The sequence below is a fragment of the Cervus canadensis genome, chromosome 25, assembly GCF_019320065.1.
Source record: "Cervus canadensis isolate Bull #8, Minnesota chromosome 25, ASM1932006v1, whole genome shotgun sequence".
Lineage (NCBI taxonomy): Eukaryota > Metazoa > Chordata > Mammalia > Artiodactyla > Cervidae > Cervus > Cervus canadensis.
In genome coordinates this window covers 47,064,672-47,089,643 of record NC_057410.1, presented here as the reverse complement: position 1 = coordinate 47,089,643, position 24,972 = coordinate 47,064,672, and the positions used below count along the sequence as shown (strand labels likewise).

Below are 24,972 nucleotides of genomic sequence, written 5' to 3'. Positions count from 1 at the left end.
AACGCGAACCTACATGTTTCTGATAAATTTGGAGAGGATTTCAAGCATGAAAATTGGAACAAGACAATTTTGCATACAAATACTAGCCCTTCCACTTATAAAGGGGGTAACCTTGAATATATCGTTTAACCTCTCTGTGTTCCATGTTCTTTCTCTATAAAATGGAGATTATAAGATGACCTTCATGAATTGTTTGTAAGAGTTATATATCTGTGCCTAGAATAAATTGAGCCTTTAAAAATAATAACTTGTTGTATACTCTAAGATTTTGGTTTCAATTTTCTTTGAAATCATATGATAATTGTGGGATTTCTGTTTTATTCTTCATGTGATGATTGCATGGAATAAGATGCCTGCAACAAAAAATTTAAAAAGAAAAATCAAGAGTCTCATTAATTCAGCAACTAAAAAAAAAATAACCAATTGTGTTATCTTTAAATATTCATCAATGCTTGTAATGGGGAATTTAAAATATCATCATTTTGGTTTCCAACAGTTTCTTTTGTCTAAATTTTGAACCATTATCTTTAGTTAAATATGACATCTCTTGAATTTTTTTAGGGCAAGAAAAAAAATAAGATTTTGGAAAATGTCTGCCTTGGATAATCTTTTCCTCACAGGAATTAATCATATTTAAATGTTCTTGCAAAAAAAAAATTAAATGGTCACATGTAAAACCATGTCTTAAAACTGGGGATAATAAAAATCTGTATTATGTAGACGGAAAATGATCCACCCCACAAACTTATATTTACAATGCCATGGAGTTGGTTACATTTTTGTGACACAAAGTTGATGAGTTTTGAAATTGTTGTTTTCTTTGCTTTTTTTTTAAGTATCTTTGTAAGGATGTGAGTGAAAAAATTCACATTAGGTACCAAATGTTATCTGTGCATTTTGCCAAAAGACATTTTGCATTTGAGACAAAATACAATCCATATTTATTTCATGGGTTTAAGAATTTCAAGGGGTCACTTCTATGGGAGAGTTCCAAGGGAGTTAGGAATCTGGCCTGTGATTTTTACTTTTGGCAGTGGCTTCTGAAATAAAACACAATAGCTTATAATATTTCAAAAAGTTATCCGTCATTCACACTGTAAAGTACATTGCAGTATTTTAAGCTCTGGAGTAGGGCTTGAAAAATGTGCTGTTCATGGGAGGTGGAAAACATGAAAAGAAAATGAAAATGGGAGACAAGGAGTTTAGGAGGGATTGGGTTCCATGTGGATGAAGGATTTGACTCAAAATACATATGTTCCAGGAAATGTTTCGGAAGGACTGTGTTGTTAATTAAGATTTCCAAAGGTTCAGCAATACCTTAGGTTCTCAGAAAGTATAATGCATACAGCCACCATGTTAAAAGTTAATATCTAAGACTCCAGCTGTTTACAGACACAATTGATTTACCAGGAGAAATGGTGAGAAAGCAGCTCTATTGAGGACAGACTGGGAACTCACAGTTGTGTTTTATTACCACTATCTCGTTGTGGTTTTTCACACTGTGGGAATTCTGCTTCCAGAACTAGGGGAGCCTCTCTACTCTCATTTCAGTCTGACCACTTTTCTTCAGGGAAAGCAAAAAGCTCACAAATCAAAATTGTGTTCCTGCTGAACCCCAGGAAAATATTTAACAGGAAAATCCTGCTATATAAGCATGCTTATCCACATAACAATAGCTGCTGTACCCAAACCCAAACCAATCCAAATAAAATCTTACAAAATCTCATTAAGTATACAAGCTCATGTGCAGTGCTTAGCAGAGGAGTTAGTTACCCTGGATGATTCTGTTATGGGTTCCTACTGAGGGCGATGTGAGCTTGTTTACCCCAGCCTAAGATCATAAACCTTTTGTGTTCATTGACTGGCATTACAAGTTGGTGTGCATTTCTCCTAGTTTATTTTCATTACAACTGTAGAAAGTATAGCTCCTTTCTCTATTTTTAAATGAGTAAGAGTGTATCATTCACAATAAAAGAGACTCAGTCATCCAATCCAAGAATGAAAACTAGTAGGTGTAAAGAACTCTTTGAGATACCTCTTCATTCTCTTAGGGAAGAGAATAAAATTTCAGTTGAGCTGTGATTTATCTTCAGTTCATGAAACTTTTAGCATATTTTATCATAATTTACACATTCCTTCGAATACAGTTATATTCCCAAATTGCAACCTTTAGAAATTATAAGTCCCTGGAAACTGCTGCAAATGTGTCTCAGAAACAATTTAAAATATAACTCCAATCTTCAAGTTTCTCAGTTTTGTCTAAGAGAAATATATAGTCCCTTGAGATATGTCTTTTGGCCCTCAAGGCAAAGGTTCTGTGACAGAGCTAATAATTTTTCAGGCTTAAGGAAAATTGGATGTGACTTTTGAAAGAACAGTTTTTTGAGTGATGGCAAAAACTAAATTGATAGCCTTTTTTGCTTTATCTTTCTGATATTCAAGACAATATTTTAAAATGACGACTTTACCTTGAATTTGAACTGTGACATGCCTCATCATCCTTGTATTCTTTTCCTCTTGCTCACACTGTCACTATTTTCATTATTTTTATGCTTAATTGTATATCCTCGTGAGTTTAATCAGTTCCTGCTAACAAGTAAAGCACATTTAAAATATTTCCATGTTCCTTAAAAAATGTGGTTGATCTACATGTACTGGTAATGAATTAGACTGAAGATACGGTAAGTGGAAATGTAGAGTCCATAACATGGTGGCTAGGATACTTCCAAATAAACACAAAATATATTCGCATGTATACGTACTTATGTATTTATGTATGCACATACCAGCTCTGGAATAACACATTGTGGTTGTTTAGTCACTAAGTCATGTCTGACTCTTTTGCAACCCCATGGACTGCAGTCCACCAGGCTCCTCTGTCCATGTGATTTCCCAGGGAAGAATACTGGAATTGGTTGCCATTTCTTTCTCCAGTGGATCTTCCCAACGCAGGGATCAAACACATGTCTCATGCCTTGACAGGAGGGTTCTTTACCACTGAACCACCAGGGAAGCCAAAATACTACATAAGAAAATAGTAACAATGATTGCCTCCATGGAGGGGAAGGAAGCTGAGAAGTTTAGGGATCAAGGGTAGTGGTGGTCTTATTTACTGTTATATATAACAATATAGTGTTATATATATTCATAAGTCATATATATAATTTATATACAAAAGAGTACACATAATTATATTCATATATACATACAACACATATTTATACAAATATATATACACACACTTATTACATATAAAAGTTATGCATGTAAACATACACATATACATATATATGTATATACACACTTTGTATTGTTTAAACTTTTATTATACACATTATTTAAAGTCCAAGAATATTAAAATGTTGCTGAGGTTTAAAAAGTAATTGTTAAGTCCTTTTTTATACTTGAATTAGAAATAGCCATTTCCAAAGTAGTATTACACAGCAGCAATCATGAGTATACAAAAAATTATTTTTCTAATTGCTAGAAAACATTTCTCTTTTGTTAAATGTTTTCTGGGTAGAGGGCACAAATTGCAAGTATTAAATGAAGCATTATTTCTTTCGGGTTGGAATAAACTGGCGTTATTTTATTTGAATAAAATGCAACAATCCCAAGTCTGCATTTGACATTTAAATAGAATAAAGTTAGTTTGTGCCATCAAAATATTAGTGCAAATGTAAATGCCTAAAGTCAGGTTTACAAGTTTAAATGGAATCCCATATAGGTTTCTTACTGAATGAAAACATATGGTAGCAGTGTCTCATACCATTTGAAATGGAAATTAGCTTAACATTTTAGTAATTCTTAGTCAAGTAGCTTTAATTGGACTGTAAAAGGGAAATAAAGGACTCAAGGATCAAAGCTGTTTTTACGGAATGGGTAAAAATAATTCATTTTAGTCTGAGTTATTGAACTGTATAATAAAATATTCGTTTGCTATGTGTTTGTGAAGAAATGACAGAGTCATGAGCTACCAGGGAAGCCCCAGTTTAAAAGCAGAGCATTGGTAAATCCCATTAATTCCTTTCCTGATCATAGAGACGTTTGTTGTGGCTATTCACGTGCTTCAGTTTGATATCATAGTCATGGTTGTCTCCTGGGTAGTAGAGATAGCAAGTGATTGCAACATCATATACAGGCTCATAATTGATTAAAATGTTTCCTGGCTTAAAAAGAAGACATCATTTTCTTCTTTTTTCTCTCCTGTTTTATATTCATGATTATATGCAGTCATCTGCGTGAAACACTCTTAATTAACCAAGACCAGCAAGAAGTTTTACGATTTTTTGTCCAGTTTTCTTTTATCATATAGCATCAGTCATTATCAGGACAATATTTAATGGGTTAAATTAATAGCATTTACATTCTGATCAAATGCTAAGAAATCTGGAGTAGTGTTCTCATGAAACCAGCTTGGATGTCTCTCTTGAGAGCACGTTAAGAAATGCTTCAATGTTGACTATACAGTTTTGTTGCAGGAAAGAGAACTCCTAGCAAGGCCTGAAAGGGGGGTCTCATCTGACACTTGGAAATAAATTGCCTGAAGAGACACACATGCTGACAAAGCAAGAGACTTAATTGGGAAGGGGTGCCCCAGTGGAGAGCAAGAAGGTGAGGGAACCCAGAGGACTGCTCTGCACGTGGCTCGCAGTCTTGGGCTTATGGTGATGGATTGGTTTCCGGTCGTCTCTGGCAATTATTCTGACTCAGGGTCCTTTCTGGAGGCGCACACACTGCTCAGCCAAGATGGATGCCAGAGAGGAGGATTCTGGGAGGTGGTAGGACACGTGGAGACTCCTTTTGATCTTTACCAAACTCTTTCAGTTGGTTATAGCTTATTACTTTCTCCTTCCTTACCAGGACTTCCTGTCATAAAATAACTCATGCAAATGGTTACAGTGGTGTCTGGCCATGGTGGGCAGTTTCAGCTGTTGTTTCCCCTAACAGTTTCATATTATATCCTCATAAAATAATGTGAAGTACTATGAAATGTGAAATGTGTCCAACTCTGCAACCCCAGGAACTATACAGTCATGGAATTCTTCAGGCCAGAATACTGGAGTGGATAGCCTTTCCCTTCTCTAGGGGATCTTCCCAACCCAGGGATAAACCCCAGGTCTCCAGCATTTCAGGTGGATTCTTTACCAGCTGAGCCACAAGGGAAGCCCAAGAATACTGGCGTGGGTAGCCTATCTCTTCTCCAGCTGATCTTCCTGACCCAGGAATCAAACCGGAGTCTCCTTCATTGCAGGCAGATTCTTTACCAACTGAGCTATCAGGGAAGCCCAAAATAACATTAAATAACATGACATATGGCCTCCTGGACATTTGCAACCTGCTATATAAGCAAAACCAGGGCTTCCCTAGTGGCTCAGATGGTAAAGTGCCTGCCTGCAATGTGGGAGACCCAGGTTTGATCTCTGGGTTGGGAAGATCCCCTGGAGAAGGAAATGGCAACCCACTCCAGTACTCTTGCCTGAAAAATTCCAAAAACAGAGGAGCCTGGTAGGCTATACAGCCCATGGGGTTGCAAAGAGTCGGACATGACTGAGTGACTTCACTTTCTTTCTGTCTTTCTATATAAGCAATAGTATGTCTAAGAGTTTTTGTTACCTTTTGGCCAGATGTCATGGAAGCCAATTTGACTTTAAATTGATGGGATTGAGAAGGAAGTAGATTATGGAAAAAGCTCCTGAAATCTTAGAGGACACAATAAAATGTCCTGAGATCTTAAATAATTTTTCTGCAATATGTTTACTAGTCTAGATTCTATTTTATGTCTAAACTCCTTTATTCTGCAAATGAAGTTCATTTTTTGAGCCACTGGAAAAAATAGTCACTCCCTCCCCAGGCTAATATCAATGTGAATAAACATTAGGTAGGATTTGGGTCATTTTTATCAATTGATATAAATAGTGTTTATCTAAAATTGCTTTTAAAATATACAATGAAAGGTAAAGAACAAATTTCATACACACAAAGAGATACTTTTCTGCTGTCTCATTTCTGACATATTTTCTAATTTTTCCAGTGGATAATATTGTTATGATTGTTATTTTAAATAACAGGCAAATGCAGCTCTTCAGCAGTTTCTGCAGATGTGAGATGCACATTAAAATGAGTTATGTTTCTATTTATGGGTCTTTGTAGGAGTACTGAATAAAGTAACAGTCTATTAATTTTATTTTGTATATCATTAAAATAGCATCTTTCAAATGCTTTCAAGTTAAGTATATAGAAAAGAGCTGTTCATCAGTTGTCTCTGAAGGGTGTTTGGAAAATTTGGTGTGACATTTTAATTACCTAAAGTTTAATGACAAAGATACTGTGGTATCTTGCCTTCCTCGAGTCAATTCTGCTGTCAACAAGATGAATTTATTTCCAGTTTTGTAAAGCCAAAGGAGTTTGGGGATAGGTGAACAGAAATTTGAATGACCAACTGAAGCTGATGCTGAATCTGCAATGACCAGCCTGTCTAGAATCTATTGAATAATTTGAGATTGTTTCCTTTGGCCTGATGTTCTATTTTGAGATGGAACCAAAAGTGAAAACATGTATTAAATTCATAATCCTTCCTGTAATCCTTCATAGCAAGGTCCAATGAATGTACCAAGCACATCATAACAAAAATTTATTAAAAAGACAGCATCATTATTCTCCTTTTGTTGGAGAAATGAAACCCCAAAGGGGAAGTATTGTTTCATTGGTGGGGATATGTGATTTTTAAAAAAAAAAACAACATTAATTTGTTTAAATGATAGCTTATCTAATGTTTCCATATTAATCAGGCAGAAGTTTCTTGGATGAAGCAACTATTTATTTTAGGACTTGAATGGGGACAGGATGAAGGAGGATACTGTCACACTCATTTTAGAAGGTCATGAAACCTTAGTCTTTTTTCTCTCATCTTAAAAAAAACAGAAAACAAAACAGGACTACAGTATCAGCTTTCTTTGTTTCTATCATATTTTAAACACTGCATGTTACCATTCTGAATCTCCTTTCTTCTTTGATAATGAAAACTTTTTGCCAGTGACTGGATGAACTGTATGCATATTCTTAAGAAATTGACATGTTGAAAATCTTTGTTAAATTATCTGCAGCTGCTCATACCAAATACAACAGATTTATATTGAAAATGTAAGGCCTGTGAGTGCCAACTGTCCAAACACTAGAGAAACAAAGTGCAAAGTGTAAACAACTAACAATTCTGCTAAAGATAGGTAGATCAGCATGCATACTTGTTTGACAGTGTTAACTTTTAACTTATTTATCTGAAGCTTGTTAGAATGAATCATATATACTTCAAGTCATAAAAGCTCAATTCTCTTTAGTACATATCATATGTTGACATGTTGAGAAGATGCTCTGACTCTCGGCTAAACTTGTGCAAATCACTCAGATATTTTTTATCACTTCATATTTCCTTATTTATAGTCACTATTTGGTAGACAACTTTTTTAAGTCCTCATAATTGTTTTATCTATTTTTTTAAAGTAAGTAATAGCATAGGTTACTCTACTGGTCATCTTAGCAAGATATTTTAAAAATGTATTAATTCATGTAATTATATGTTTAACTCTTCAGTTTTCTTTTTATCATGATTCTTTGCATTTCCCATTGGCATAAATGTGTGTGGAAGTCAACAAATTAGCAACATTTCTAGTCTTAAATCTTCCCTTTGTATGGAAAAGTTTGAATTGATTACAAAGGGAGAAAAATTCTTCTATAACTGGAGTTGTGTTTTAAGGCTACAATGAGTATTGAACTTTCAAAGTCAGAAAATTGAGAGCTAAGACTAAAAATTTACCTAAAGACAGTTTTCTCACAATTCAGTCTTACGTGTCTTTTTGCTTCTTTTATTTGTTGGTTTGAAATAATAGGACTATTAAATCAGAAGACAGGAAGAGAAAACAAAAATCACTTAAAGCAATCATGTAGGAAGTGAAGTTAATAGTAACACATCCCCAAATTCTCTAACATATGTATTTCAATTCATCTTTCTCTGTAAAAATGCCTCTTGTGGCAGATATTAAAGTGGGGACAGGACTGATGAACATCTTTGATATATCTTAGAAAATACCTAAACACAAAGATTCATTTAAACACTGCAGTGAGGTCATCTCTGATTTGTACTTCCATCCTGCTATACTTTCCTCATTGACCCCTGGTTTAATCTCCTTTTTCTATTTTCAGTCTTTTACTGGGTTCTACCAAGTTATACTTCCCTTTTCCTTATCAGTCTATCATGTTTTCAGAAGTAGGGCCCAATGGTTTGCCAATGTATCTATGAATAATAGTGAAATTTGTTTAAACATACATCATTATGAAATGGCTTTGAGTCCTTTTCATAGCAAGTCATCTTTATTTTAACTACCTTTAAAAGCATCACATGTCCACTAGTGTATGTTCACCACAAGAATTACCTTGGTTCAGTAGAATGGGGGCTTCCCTGGTATCTCAGTGGGTAGAGAATCTGCCTGCAGTGCAGGAGACCCGGGTTAGATCCCTGGGCCAGGAAGATCCCCTGGAGAAGGGAATGGCAACCCACTCCAGTATTCTTGCCTGGAAAATCCCATGGACAGAGGAGCCTGGTGAGCTGCAGTCCATGGGGTCTCAAAGAGTCAGGCATGGCTGAGTGACTGAAACACGCACACAGCAGAGTGGGGGACTTACTATTCCAAAGCTGCGCTCTGTAGTAGCGTTTACAAAGTTTTGATGCAGTTGGTTATGATTTCTGAGATGGTTTAGACAGCAAAGGTTTTTATATTCTTAATATTAATTGATTAGAAGTAGATGTCCCCTAGAGCTATGTTCCAGTGGGGTCTGCTCACCTCCTAAGCAGCCTTTTTCCTGTCTAAAATTCCCTCTACCCAACCACTGGGTGTTATGTTACCATGTTTTAAAAATTTCTCTCTTAATATGTATCTCAGTCTGTATTTCTCTTTCCTTTTATTTGTTTAAGAATTATGTACCTTGAGGGGAGAGCTCTTGCCTGTCATATTTTTTTTTTTGTTTGTTTGTTTTTCTTAAAAATATGGAATGCATCACGAACTTGCGTGTCATCCTTGTGCAGCATATTTTTTTTTTAATCCCAAATCCCTCTGTGTCTTGAGCAGTCTTATACAAAGTTGGTGCTCAGGAAATATCTATTCAAGTAATAAATAAAGGAATGAATGAGTGAGCTAAACTGAAAGAAACCCTTCAAAGGTTCAGAGTGTTTACTCTTCTCCAGGATTAGCTTGTTGGCGTCAGGCACATTTGTGATTTATTTTGATGATTTAGGGCCATTGCATGTATTATTATAAAATCTGTGAGAAAGATGTTTATATTGTCAATAGATGATGACTTTAAATGAAATATGAATAGTTGGTGAGGAAATGTAAGATATGCTTATTTACATTAGCTCCTTTTGAAAAAACTGATGGCTGAACTGAAGTATATTCTACAGTTCAAAGCTCCTTTGTAGTTCACGTAGATGAGTCTATATGTTTTCCTATTTTATTTTATTTTACTTTGAAATGGGAGGGAAAACTGATATGAGACGTTTCTCTTGAACAAGAAAGGATTAAGGCTTCCCTTTTCTTTCATAATTCCCATAAGGATACTGAATATTTCAAATCCTTTTTCAAACATTGTAGACCTTGTTTTTGTTTTCCAATCTTCTGTTGTCAGAAATACTTTTTCCAAGACATATTTTGAGGTTCTTTGGAACCATGGATATCTGTTAGATATAGGAAAAATACTCATTAGTTAATGTCTCATACCTTAATATGTATTTAATCATTTCTCTTGATAGTAGTGATTAAAAAAAATTAGTTTCCTAAATAGTCTATGTATTATAATTTAAGGAAATTATAAGTAATATTTAGACACATTTATAAATTTTAAGACAATGAATTTAATAACAAACAAATGGACAAAAGCTCAACTGTTTCTACAATATAAAACAACCCATTGTTCTCTTATCCTGCTTGCATGTTTTTGTCAGCCTGATATGTTCGCTTAGTGACCACTGTAAAACAAACTTTCCCATTTCCCCCTTTTTCTCAAACCTTTGGGATCCCCTACTAGGTAATGCTCAGTATACACTTCTTTTTTAAAATGCATCAAAAGGCAATCCACTGCTCCTAGGGGTGCTCCCATCGCCTTCACACTGTAAGAGTGTGTCAGCTTGCCACCAAAACAATGTGTGACAACGTTTTTCCAGTATTTTTTTTTTAAACAAAGACATTTTATGAAGAGTAATTAATCAAATTTTAAGCTTATAGTTTGAAACCAGATTTTAACATTAAATAAGGTAAAATCTAAATGTAAAACAAAAAATATGATTCTTGACGCAGTTATATTGATCTTGAATAACTGGTCAACTTGGATAAAATATGAATAGTGGTATAGGAGTTACAGGGATATTAGAATATTGTCTTTCTACATTCTCCTGGAGAACTGGCAATAAATGTATAAGGCTTAGGGGTTTTTTTTGTTTGTTTGTTTTTTAATATATATTTTATTTATTTGACTTCATGAGGTCTTAGTTACAGCACATGGGATCTTGTTCCCTGACCAGGGTTTGAACCCGGGCCCCCTGCATTGGAAGCACAGAGTCCTAGCCACTGAACCACCAGGGAAGTCCCCGGCTTAGGGGTTTTTAAAATATTTTTATTTGCTCACTTTTGGTGGTGCTGGGTCTTTGCTGCTGCCCACAGGCTTTCTCTAGTTGACGAGTAGGGGCTGCTCTGTAGTCGCGCCTGTGGGGTTCTCACTGAGGGGTCGTCTTTTGTTGCCGAGCATGGACTCTAGCCACGCAGGCTTCAGTAGCTGTGGGGCACAAGCTTAGTTGCCCCAAAGCATGAGGGATCTTCCCAGATGAGGGATCGAACCTGTGCCACCTGTATTGGCAAGCAGATTCTTATCCACTGAACCCCAAGGGAGGTCGCAAGGCTTAAGGTTTAATTAAAATGGCTTTGAGGGTTTCTATAGTGCTACTGGATAGCAGAATAAGTTTTTTTTTCTTTTTTTAATTTGATTTTTCTATTATTTTCTGTTGATGTATATTTGATACATTATATTTCATATGGACAGCATAGTGATTTGACATTTGTATACAGTGTGAAATGATCACCACAATAGTAACCATTTGTCACCATACAAAGTTAATACAGGGTTTCCCTGGTGGCTTGGACTGTAAAGAATCTGCCTGCAGTGTAGGAGAACCAAGTTTAATCACTGGGTCAGGAAGATCCCCTGGAGGAGAGCATGGCAATCCACTTCAGTGTTCTTGCCTGGAGATTTCCATGGACAGAGGACCCTGGTGGGCTACAGTCCATGGGGTCCAAAACAGTCGGACATGACAGAGTGACTTTCACACACTCACAAGTTAATATAATATTATTGATTTTATTTCCCATAGGGTACATTACATGCTCATGATTTATTTATTTTATTAGTGGATGTTGGTAGGGAAGGGAGTTTTTTAAAAACAGGAACAAGTCAGCCTAAGTGACTGCAGGCTCATGCAAGTGGTACAGGCCTCTTGGTCTAAGGGATTATAGAAGCACTTTGATTTGATTCACAGAAGCCAGAAAATCCAGCAACCATAGGATGTAGAACCAAACATTCTCTTTATCCCACATAAAGACCAATAACGAACATTAATTTTAATCACAGAAAACTTTTGAGAAAGGCCTAGAGACAGATTTACTGTTGGCTAGCTATAAAAAGTGTGATTAAGATTTAAAATCTAACTTTGTGCATAGAAGGTACATATTTTATCTATATTCTTCTTGAATAACTCAGCAAATAATTTGGATAGTTCATTTAATAATTGTAAAAGTAAAAAAAAATTCCTTGTAATATCCAAACAAGCTTTGATCTTTAGCTAAAATGACAAACATACATTCCCAATAAAGATCTTATTCATATTTAACCTCTTCTTCAGTGTAACCAAATAAAATTATTAACATATACATTTGTTCTTTAGAAGATACAAATAACATGGCAAGGATTAAATTTAGTAATGTGACAGTCAAAACAAACATTAAATGTAACAGTTTAAAATGAAGTCAGTGTTTAGACATGATAAATGCAATTATTCAAGTTGAAAGTGGATGAAGTCCAAGATACATAATTATTCTTTGTTCCTCCTGACTGTTGTAGTTCTTTTTACATATTGATTTTTATCTGATCTTTTTTCCTAAAAGAATATTTGGCATTTCTAAGATGAAAGTATATACAGAGCTTAAGTACATTGAAAAATATGTAAGCATTGTTATTAATATATATTACTATATATGTTATTTATATATATATGTATATGTATATAAAATCCTGAAGGTTACTATTTAAAGTAAGTGAAATTAAAATTTAGCTAGGCATGATGCTAACAGGAAGATGAATATCAAATGCTCTTTGAAAAAATAATGAATAGATGGGTGTGAGGAAAGGAGTGGAACACATGATGTCCTTTCAAACAGAATCAGAGATGTAGAAAATTCTAGAGTATGAGAATAAAATGTGAACATCCCCAAGCATAGCAGACAGCCATTCCTAGAGCTGTGACACTTAACCGTGAGTAGAACCAAAGATATAAATAAAAGCTTAAACACTATTCTACAGAAGGAAATGGCAACTCACTTCAGTATTCTGGCCTGAAGAATTCCATGGACAGAGGAGCCTGGTGGGCTACTCTACAGTCCATGGGTTGCAGAGAGTCAGACATGACTGAGTAACTAACACATGCAAAACACTAGTTAGTTTTAGTAATTGTCGTGTGGGCTTCTGTGATGGTTCAGTGATAAAGAATACACCTGCCAATGCAGGAGGTGCTGGTTCGATCCCTTGGTGGAGATCTCCTGGAGGAGGAAATGGCAACCCGATCTAGTATTCTTGCATGGGAAATCCCAAGGACAGAGAAGCCTTGTGGGCTACAGTCCATGGGGTCGCAAAGAGTCAAAAAAATTCACTGACTAAACAGCAACAACCAATTGTTGTATAGCAAAATTTAAAAAAAATCACGATAATAGAATAAACCCTAGGGTGCTGTTGTGACCCCACCTCTTCAGGCTCCAAAGAGTATAAAATGTGGCCAGCTTGCATTTCTGGGCTGCACTGATCTAGTAGATTGTATGCTGCTGAAGCCACTGAAGTTTGCGTGCATTTAGGCAGAGCATTGAGGAAGACGAGAGAGTGGAGCTGGCTCACCCCAGACACTGTCCTTCCTTTCAGGCACAGAATCTGCCTTGTAGATTTGCTGGTTCTGTGATTAACCAAAGTTATTTTCCTCTAATCTTCAAACTTTGTGATTGGCTGTAACTCAAAGAGCTATTAATATTCAGAAGAACTTGAGAAGAATCAATGGAATGCTGGGATATCTGGATTATAATGTGGGGAGAAATAGAGCCAGGGCATATGTTCCTATGAAATAAAAATAGGTACTCCTAAGAAACTTAACGCGTGCATGAAGTCTGGTTAATTTAAATAATTGTATGAGAGCCGTAAACATCACTATGCAAAAACCTACCCTTACAGATATGTCCAAGCTGTTTAAAATGATGATTTAAAAAGACTGACAATGCTCTGCTCTACTAGCTGAAAATGCAAGTTTTAATTAATATGGTGGAAATGAGGTCAAGTGGAAAGAAGCTGGGCTTTGAGCAGGGCTGATGCAGTTCTTAGGTTTGCCCTTTATTAGCTTTGTGACCTTGGGCAAATCAGCTATTCTAAGCATCAGTTTCCCAGCTGTACAGGATTCCATGAAATTAGAGATTTCTTGTCATATAGTAAGTACCCTATTTGGGAAAATAAATGTCAAGTAGAAACAATATTGTATTGAAAAATATGGTAATGATAATTTTTTATGAAGCAAATCGCATAAGGTACTGACATTTATGCCTATGATCATTTGTTGAGTAAATGAAAATTTGTGTTAATATATGTGGTCCTGACCATGTCAGCTGTTTTAACATTGCATGACCTTCCCTCCTCAGGATTTTTGAAAGTATTGTTTCTATTTGGAACTTTCTTCCTTTGTTCTTAACCTGGTTAACTCTTACTCATTTTCAGATTTTAGTTCAGACTTAACTTCTTCAGGGCTAGCTTCCATGACCACCTGCCTCCACCATCCAAACTTACTTTCCTTTGCTTCATGCTCTCTTAATATCATGTTCCTTCCATTCAAAGCCACTATCTCAATTTTTAATAATGCATGTATTAGTATAATTATTTATTAAATATATTTCCCAGTAGGCCACAAACTTTATGGGGGCAAAACTGTGATTTCTTTTGCCCACCAATATATTTCTAGTGTTTAACATAAAATATATTCTGCATATAAGTTAAATAAGCAGGGTGACAATATACCATCTTGACACCCTCCTTTCCCAATCTGGAACTAGTCTATTGTTCCATGTCCAGTTCTAACTGTTGCTTCTTGACCTGCGTACAGGTTTCTCAGGAGGCAGGTAAGGTGGTCTCATATTCCCATCTCATTAAGAATTTTCCACAGTTTGTTGTGATCCACACAGTCAAAGGATTTAGCACAGTCAATGAAGCAGAAGTAGTTGTTTTTCTGGAATGCCTTTGCTTTTTCTACAATCCAATGGATGTTGGCAATTTGATTTCTGGTTCTCCTGCCTCTTCTGAATTCAGCTTGTACATCTAAAAGTTCTGTTGAAGCCTAACTTGAAGGATTTTGAGCATTACCGTGCCAGCATGTGAAATGAGTGCAATTGTGCGGTAGTCTGAACATTCTTTGGTTTTGCCTCTCTTTGGGATTAAAGTGACAACTGACCTTTTCCAGTCCTCTGGAACTCAGCCACTGCTGAGTTTCCCAAGTTTGCTGGCCCTTTAACAGCATCGTCTTTTAGAATTTGAAATAGCTCAGCTGGAATTTCATCACACTGGCTTTGTTTCTAGTGATGCTTTCTAAGGCCCACTTGACTTTACACTCCAGGATGGCTGGCTGTAGGTGAGTGATCTCACCATCATGGTTAACGGGTCATTAAGACCTTTTTTTTTTTTTTAAATCACATTATAGAAGGTTAAATCAGATTATATGAAGTTTCTCTTTCTAAATACCCTGTGAGTTAGTTCTTTCAACAATAATGTTGTAAGATTGTCCATTTTTCTATAACTTAGTCAATACTAGTTGTTGATATTCTTTTTAATCTTCTCAAATAGGTTGAGTAGCTTTTAAAAACATCTAAACCTTATTCATTGTGTTAGTTACTGGTGAATGCTTGCATGTGTGTAAGCTTTAAGCTCTGGGATCTCTCAGAATGGGTTTATATACTATAATTACCTCTTGGGAGCCCTTCTGGAACAAGTTACAAAAGCCTGTGATACTTTAGATTTTTGGTCTCTAAAATGGGTTTAGTAACACCTACCTTACTATGTTATTCTAATGAGTGAATAAATTGAGCATAGAGGGGCATCTCTCTCAATAAATGATTATTTCATTCTCCTTACTCTATTAATTTGGTTACTCAGTTTGATATTAACAGTTTCCATGATGAATGTGGGCTTCGCTGGTGGCTCAGATGCTAAAGAATCCACCTGCGATGGGGAAGATCTGGGTTCAGTCCCTTGGTTGGAAAGATCCCCTGGAGAAGGGAATGGCTACCCACTCTAGTATTCTTGCTTGGAGAATCCCCATGGGCAGAGCAGCGTGGCGGGCTACAGTCCACGGGGTCGCAAAGAGTCGGACACAACTGAGCGATTAAGCACAGCACACAGTATGATGAATGTATAAAAATATAGAGGAAAGTAACCAAAGTTAATTAACAAGAAATTTATATTTTGTTATAAGAAGACTGCATATTTATTTTAACTTTATAAATAATGAGCTGTTTGGCGAGAGAAAAGTTTTTCATGGCAAGACTGTAGCTGCCACTGATAGAGGTAAAAGAGACATGTTTTTGGTCATTTGTTGCTTTTTATACAGAAGAAACACTTTAAACGTATATTTTCTCCAAAAGTATTTTTGGGAAAGCCCCTTTTTCTTCAAGCTGCCAACAGACTATAAACATTTAAATTACTGTTTTACACTATTAAGCACTCCATGCGTGAGAGCCTCAGGACCTCTGTAGTAGTTGTTACCCTTAGGTTACCCAAAGCTCACTTCTATATTTTACACAACTTTCTGCTCCAGTTACACCTTGTCAAAAAGATCTTCTCTGACTATACTTCTCAAGAAAACACCATTGTTGCCCCTTATTATCCTGTTTGATTGTTCTACTTGGTAAGTGATAGCACGTACCAATACATTATAGTTATCAATTAATCTTCCCATTGGAATGTGAGATCTGTGGGAATAGGGAGTATTCACTACTGTGTTCTCACTTCCTGAAACGTCACCCAGCATACAGAGCAGCCAGAATACATATTTATTAAATGAATGAGTAAATTGAATCAATAATAAGAAAGGGTTCCCTGGTAGCTCAGTGGTAAAAGAATCCGCCTGTGATGCAGGAGACATGGAGACGTGAGTTTGATCCCTGGACTGGGAAGCTCCCCAGAGGAGGAGATGACAACCTACTCTAGTAATCTTGTCTGGAAAATACCATGCTCAGAGAAGCCTGGTGGGTACAGTCCATAGGATTACAAAAGAGTCAGATGTGACCGAGTGACTAGACAACAACAACAATAATGAGAAAAAGAGTTCTTATTTGATTGTGGAATTTGCTTAAATTGACAGTATGATTATATCCCTGCTCACATGAGTGATGAATTTAATCGACTATATGTATTTAGGCTGTATGTATATTGCATAGTATTCTTTGTCTCCATTTGCATGTTCCTCTATCAAAAGGCAATACTTAGAGGGAGCCATTATAATTTCCTCTTTGTCCTTGTATCTTTTGAGAAAAATATAGCATACTGGAGAAGCACTTAGCAATTTAGGTTCTTAGTCTCTTTCCAAGGCATAGGGTAGCGTGACAGCAGCTCTGTGTGCTATTATTGTTCTTACTTCCATCAAAATTCTAAAATAAATTATATATATATGTATATATATATATTTGGAATAATATATTTGGAAATGAAGTTGGCTAATGTTTCTACTACTGTTTTGTAGCCATGGTCTGAGAAGCTGGCAGAGCCAAGAGGAGCCTAAGCAGACATGCCAACTGAAAGTATTAGATACTGAATGGGATCCTGGAACAGGGATAAAAGACCTTAGTTAAAAACTAAGGAAATAAGAATGAAATATGGAGTTTAGTTAATAACAAGGTATTAACATTGATTCATTGATTGTAACAAATATTCCACAGTAATATAAGATGTTAATAATAGAGGAAATTTGGTGCTGGTTCCCATATAACTCTTGATATGGTCTTCTCAATTTTCTGTAAACCTAAAACTGTTCTAAAAAAGTCTGTCCATTAAAAAAAGGAAAAAAAAACTGTAATGTGATCTCATGAAGAGGTCTCTGGCAAATCGAGCTTAGTCATTCTGGTTACATTTGTTTTAATTGTATAAGGGTTGTTAGAGTTCTCACAGTATATATACTCTGCTCTATAAGCAGTTGTTGGCCATCAAAGTCAGACCTGAATTGCTTTCTGAGAATGGGTGAGAAAAATTAATGCTCACGTCAGTCACATAAAGTTCAGTAAGATGTTTACAGGACTGCTCAGTGCTCAGTTGCTTCAGTGGTGTCTGACTCTCTGCGACCCCATGCACTGTAGCCCACCCCGCCCCCCCCAGGCCCCTCTGTGCATGGGGTTCTCCAGGCAAGAATACTGGAGTGGCTTGCCATGCCCTCCTTCCTCCAGGGGATCTTTCCCACCCAGGGATTGAACCCGTGTCTCCTGTGTCTCTTGCGTTGAAGGCAGATTCTTGATGCAGTGAGCCCCCTGGGAAGCCCGTTTCTGGGAGAGAGACCTGAATTTGTAGATATTCAGTTCCCCGTTGAGCATCTTTGTGACTTTGTCTGCACACACTTTGTCTCAGACAAGCATTTCTTAGTTTTTAATGACTCTTGTAGGAGGAAGCCGCTCTCAGTAGAATGTGGCAGCATGGGGGTCGGTCACTCTGTGCCACCAATTACAGCGGATGCAGAGGAACTATTTATGAGTGAGTAAGGGAGAGCTGCAACACAGTCTATATTAAGCAAGTAACCCTGAAAAGTCCCCAGGCTCAAAAATTTCCCCTGCATACCTTCAGAGAGCCATAGGGTTTTAAGACAGCAAGGCTTTAGTATCTGTCTAAATCACGTCTCTTTGTAATGCAAGATTCGTGTTCAAAGAATTCCCATTAAATGGGAATTAAAATGTTTGACTCATAGGACTATACAAGCTAAATGAGTTCATGTGTATGATAATCATTTTACCGTGTAAAGTACTCCATATGGATATACATAATTGTTATGTGTAATCATCAGAGTTCACTGCCTTACAAGCCAATTTGTTTCCCTTGTTGGTTGGCTATGGCTTTTTAGAAAGCATTTTGTCTCATTAAGTCAATCATCTCTTCCATCATTTTTGTGGGACAAAGCAGGTAATAATGAAGTCCCATAGATGTGGGTTCAAATGCTGGCCCTCTTAATCAGAACCTTGGATAAAAGATTTCACTTCTTTACTCTCATTTTCCTCATTAATACATAAATGGCCATAATCTCTACTTTACAGCGATCTTGGTGATGTGATATCATTTGTAAAAATGTGTGTGTATCCTAAGTGCCTAATAAATAGTAGTAGTTATTATTTTATGAATTTGACTGTTTTGATTCTACATTAGGTAAGAAAGAGTGAGTAGAAGCCCCAAGCCTTTCCAGCCTCCCAATGACTCTTCATAAAAATATGCCTAAAATAAATAAATAAATAAATAAATAAAAAATATGCCTGAACCTCCATTTCTAAGTAATAAAGACAGTGAGTGGCATGATTCTATTTCTCTTATTGTATTTCTCATTCTAGGAAAAGAAAACCTGAGGGACAGATTCTTTGTTTGGCAAATGGTTTGTCTCATACTGAAGTCACATCATGTAAAATGTGGATTCCCTTCATTATCAGGAAAATGGATAATTCTGTTAGCATGCAGTTAATTTTTCCTTACAGAGGTTACGTATTTAGAAATAGGATAAACCCTGCAGGCAAGCAGTACTTTTTATTTTTTTTTTCTCATGCTGCGACCCAGTCACCTCTTTATTTTATTTTATTTACTTATTTTTTATTTATTTATTTATTTTTAAAATTTTTTTTTCATGTATTTTTATTAGTTGGAGGCTAATTAGTTTACAATATTGCAGTGGGTTTTGTCATACATTGATATGAATCAGCCATGGAGTTACATGTATTCCCCATCCCGATCCCCCCTCCCACCTCCCTCTCCACCTGATTCCTCTGGGTCTTCCCAGTGCACCAGGCCCGAGCACTTGTCTCATGCATCCCACCTGGGCTGGTGATCTGTTTCACTTTAGATAATATACATGCTCTTCTCTCGAAACTTCCCACCCTCGCCTTCTCCCACAGAGTCCAAAAGTCTGTTCTGTACATCTGTGTCTCTTTTTCTGTTTTGCATATAGGGTTATCATTACCATCTTTCTAAATCCCATATATATGTGTTAGTATGCTGTAATGTTCTTTATCTTTCTGGCTTACTTCACTCTGTATAATGGGCTCCAGTTTCATCCATCTCATTAGAACTGATTCAAATGAATTCTTTTTAATGGCTGAGTAATATTCCATGGTGTCTATGTACCACAGCTTCCTTATCCATTCGTCTGCAACATCACTCATTATCAGAGAAATGCAAATCAAAACCACAATGAGGTACCATTACACGCCAGTCAGGATGGCTGCTATCCAAAAGTCTACAAGCAATAAATGCTGGAGAGGGTGTGGAGAAAAAGGAACCCTCTTACACTGTTGGTGGGAATGCAGACTAGTACAGCCACTATGGAGAACAGTGTGGAGATTTCTTAAAAAACTGAAAATAGAACTGCCATATGACCCAGCAATCCCACTCCTGGGCATACACACTGAGGAAACCAGATCTGAAAGAGACACGTGGACCCCAGTGTTCATCACAGCACTGTTTATAATAGCCAGGACATGGAAGCAACCTAGATGCCCATCAGCAGACGAATGGATAAGCAAGCAGTACTCTTAAAGAACATCTTATTTATTAATTTGGCCGCAGTGAGTCTAGGTTGTGGCGCACAGGCTCTGTGGTTGTGGCGGTTGGGCTTAGACGCTTGAGGCATGTGGGATTCCAGTTCCCCAACCAGGGGGTCGAATCTGCATCCCCTGCATTGCAGGGTGGGTTCAGAACCACTGGGCCATCAGCGGAGTCCCAAGTAGTGTTTCTTGTAAGTTCTCCAGCCAGAGCCTTAGCGCTGTGTCGCTCCAACTTTGCTAGATATTATCTACGTAGACAGCGTGTAAATGACGCAGTCTGGAGCTGTGCCGCGTGTTGCTGCCTCCTCTGCCTTCCCTGCCGATTAATAATCTGCTATTTTACAGTTGTTCTGAGGCAGAATGCCTGGATAGCTGTGCTTTTCTTCAGGCCAGCTTAGTGGATCTCAAACGTGAGCACACATAAATGTGAACTTATTCTGTCAGCCTAACATTTTGTAAAGGGGCTTTTTGTCATGCTGTTTTTGACCTTAGGAACAGGCTTTAAGATGACTCTCTCTCTGTCTCCCTGCCCTGTTCTAACACTTGGCTCTGCTGTGCTGTCAGGGGAAATATCGAGTCATTACCGTGTTTGCTGGCGGTTAGTAGCTGGGTTGGAATCTTCCTTGAATTGCATGTCGGGATCAGATTTCCTCATCCATCAACATTCATGGAAAATGGCAGCTAGTCTTTTACAGCTCTTCCTGCTGCTCAGCAAAATCATTTGATATAATATTTGGTTAAAAAGCTATTTTCTTCTAGCATGTTTACTAAGAGAGAGTTCAAGAGAGAGGATGTGCACTGATGAGCATATTTCATGGTGAAGAAACATATTTTCTCTTTTCCTCAAAGATGCTCTCTGTTGCATTAGGATTTTGCTGTAGTTACTTGATATTTCTTTCTCTTAACTTTCAGTATACCACAGGGAAATAAAAAAATCACAGGTCCATCTGGAAGTCTTTCCTAGAAAAGATTGGCTATACATTCAAGCCATATTTTTTTTTAAAGATAGATACATTTTACAAAAGATACAAATTATATTTGGCCACCTGAAATATTTTTTTTCCATGTGATCTTCTTGCAATTTGAAATAAAGTCGGAAGTAAACTCTCTGGGAGGCTCAGCGGCTACCATAACTTTAAAACTTTATAGCTCTTTCAGCTAAAAGGCAGAGCTGGCTTCTAAAGCTAGTTGGTTCGTTTTATAACTGTGGCCCTTGAGCTTGGTACCAAGAAGCAGCTCCAAATGGTAGCTCTGATTCTTTATTTATGCAATTCTCAGTTCACCATCAGTTTAGTGAAACTTTAGAAAAAGGAAACAAATATTGACAATGGCAAATTATTATTTAGATGTACTCCATCTTCAGAAATGTCAAGTATGTTTTATCATAAGTGTAATGATGAGGAAAGAAGTCTAATGATTTTATTAACTCGTTATTCCTGAAAACATGAGATTATCATTATATACAGTGGGGGAAAAACAATTAAAATGTTAGGCTTTTTCTAGGAGTGAGTGTTTTATTACAGTGAAATGTGATTCAGTTCCTCAATTTATGTCAGAGTCACAGATTTTGAACAGCTCTTAGAATTCAGTGACCTGCTTGTATAAATGATCAATCTGAAGTCTAAAGAGACTACATGGTTTGCCTCAGCTGTCACCATTGTTTGTTGTTTTGTAACTGTATAGGTGCCTCTTATTTTTAGGGGAGAAAAAAGATGGCAATACACAACAATACCTTGTACAGAACATGTGCTCAATAAACGCATTTTAGATTCTTGTCTAATAAATGTCTACATAGAGATACAAGTGATGTTGCTCATGTATGAAGGTTCCTCTGCTGCTTACCAGTGTATCTGCCCCAGAGAAGTATTTCTGTGAATCAAAAATTTCGAGAATATGCTCCAGTCTTAAGTTGGAAGTGAATTCTGACATTCATTCCAAATGCCCGTGCCTCTGGTCGCCTCCTTCCTTTAGTTTCTCAGTTGAGTAGCTGACAATCATTAATGTGCTCTTAAACACATAGGAGTGGTCATATTCCTGAAAAAACAGTGCTGAAGCAAAGAACATACTTGCAGTTTGAGTCATTCTGTAGCTCTCCTGTTGCTTAAGATTAGTTTTAGTCCAAAGTGAGGCATAGCTGTAGTTCTGTGATCTTTCTCACCATATTTGACAGTGGGAGCTGCATTAGGTTAAATCAAACTGGTCTTCTCAGTCTTTCCATTTAAGAATATTTCTGTTTAAGCAAATGATACATTATTTTTGGCAGTTATTTCTCCCGGTTAAAAGTGGCATCGTTCATCTCTTTGTCTAAGCCAAATATCTGTTCTTCATTCCTGGTATCAAATCAGTCACCAGATCCTGCTCATTTTATGTCTTGACTATTTCTTCAACCTCCTCCTTTCCCCATTTATCGCTTTTATCACTACCCTAGTCCCCACCATTGCAATCTCTCATGTGTAGTTCCTAAAGTCACCTTGGTGATAGTCCCAATCCAGTTATTCTGTCTCCCAAACAGTCTTTAAACTGTTGGCTGAGGAATGTCAGTTCCACCATGCCACATACATGTGAACGGTCCCTGTTGCCACAGGGGGAATGCCCATCCACCCAGCGTACTACACGGGGCAGCTGTGATCTGCTCCCTGCATTCATTTACAGCCTCTTCTCTTTGCTCTAATAACACTAAATGGCTTCTGCTCACACAGCCTGCTGTTCAGTGATTTAGTTTTTCCCCCAGCTCCTTTGAACTTTTATATCTTCCCCTACCATCACTACAAAGCATGTGTCGCTTAGACTTAACATATTATATTGATTCATATTATCCTTCTCTGAATCTAACACAGATTATTAATCCCTCAAGTGTAGTTAACATGCTTTTTATTCATGTTTTTTTCAATGGGTATAGTTTCTCATTTGAAAATATCTCAAATCTGACTTGGATATTGTTTAAGCATTTTGTTGCTTCCACCCCTAGACAACTCGTTGCTGAATTCTTCTTTCTCAAAGATATAGTGACATCCTACAATTTTTTCTGGTATTCTTGTTTTTAACTGTTGTGGCTTGCTGAATAAAAGTCATTAAATTTGATACATTTAATGTCATTTCCTTCATTTCTGGAATTGGAGATACTTTTAAAATAATCTTTTCTTCTTAAATAAATATCTACAATAGTAGCTACCACAAAGCCAGCTCTCCATAAATAATTACTAGGCTGAAATGAGCTATATAATTGTGGTTCTGTTCTGATGTTGCCTTTTGACATGATTTATATATAACTCTACCCTTTGATTTCAGTCACCATAATCAATTTAAAATGTCTTTGTGTAAGATTTTTCAGTTGTCTTCATGAAGGATAGTGTGTATTCCAAGCTTTTTGAGAAAGAAGAGTTCTCTTCTAGGCTTATGGAGTTTTGGCAAGATTTCCATGCTAATTAAATAAACAATTATTAGGTTCCAGCTACAATGTCTGACTCTTTGTGACCCTATGGACTATAGCCTGCCAGGCTCCTCAGTCTGTGAAATTCTCCAGGCAAGAATACTGGAGTGGACTGCCATTCCCTTCTCCAGGGGATCTTCCTGACCCAGGGATCAAACCCAGGTCTCCCACATTGCAGGCAGATGCTTTACTGTCTGAGCCACGAGGGAAGCCCGCAATGTTAGATGCTAAGAATACAAACTTGGTGTTGCCTTAAGGAACACCCTGTTCTCAAGGAACAGATGTGCCTCCTAAGTGGTGTCCTATCACAGCTGCATTTAATTTAGACAATTTTATTCATCTGAGTTGATAAGAGAGAGAGAGATTGGGACTGAGTAATGAGAGAAATTAATTTAAACGCCATGGAAAATTTAGTCCATCATTCCATCATGAGATGGACTTGAATCTCTTCTTGGTTTAAATTTCTCCACGACTGATTGATTCCTCTACTTTAGAGGAAACTTGAGTATTTGAAAGTGAGAAAAGTGTGTCTTATATGGTAACTTCAGAACCAGTATTCAGGGAAAGACTGTGACATGCTGTGTTTAGGGAGGTAGTAAAATTTTATCTAAACTTGTATTTATTTGTGTGATTATGTGACACTGTTTTCCCCACTAGGTTATAAGTTCCCTGATAACAGGGACTATATTTACCATGTTTACCCTTACACCATTAGCGTTTGTGCTCAGGGCTGTCCTGTTGGGACTCTGTGACCCTTTGGACTGTAGCCCACCAGGCTCCCCTGTCCATGGGATTTTCTAGACAAAAATACAAGAATGGGTTGCCATTTCCTCTTCCAGGGGATCTCCTTGACACAGGGACCAAACCCACGTCTCCTGAGTTCCTTGCATTGTAGGCGAATCATCTACTGGTAAGCCACTTGGGAAGCCATTAATTAACATTTAGCAAAACTTAACGGGAACTCAATAAATATTGAAAGGAGTTATCATAGGTTAATGTGATTTTCCTTTTCAATAGGTTTATTTAGATATTTAAGCTGCTTTTGTGATCTTTAATTGTGAATTTATTTTCTCCAACTTGTAAATTATCTGCTTTAGTGTTCTAGTTTAACATATATGATTTAATTTATTTTTTAAAATAAACAAACTTTAGTAGAAATAAAACATCTCTATTTTATCTTAAAAGTTTGATGAAGTTTAAAAAGAACACTCACCTTTTGGGTCATATGATCATTAATTTTTTGTGTTAACTTGATTGGGTCGGAGAATACCCAGACATTTAGACAAATGTTACTGTGGGCCTGACTGTAAGGGTGTTTGTGGATAAGATGACATTTGATTTGGTAGACTGAGTGAAGATACCCTCCCTAATGTGGATGTGCTTTGTCCAATCAACTGAAGACCTGAATAGAACAAGACGGCTTGA

At 36.9% G+C, this 24,972-nt stretch overlaps 1 protein-coding gene and 1 non-coding gene across 11 annotated transcripts in view; one reads left to right on the top strand and one right to left on the bottom strand.

Annotated features, from left to right (window-relative positions):
* The window catches only part of NAV3 (neuron navigator 3), an 879,706-nt gene that overhangs the window by 529,051 nt on the left and 325,683 nt on the right, over window positions 1-24,972 (top strand). The window lies entirely within an intron of this gene.
* Window positions 10,559-10,631, bottom strand: TRNAG-UCC. The gene has a single exon. It is a non-coding gene; the product is annotated as a tRNA-Gly (tRNA).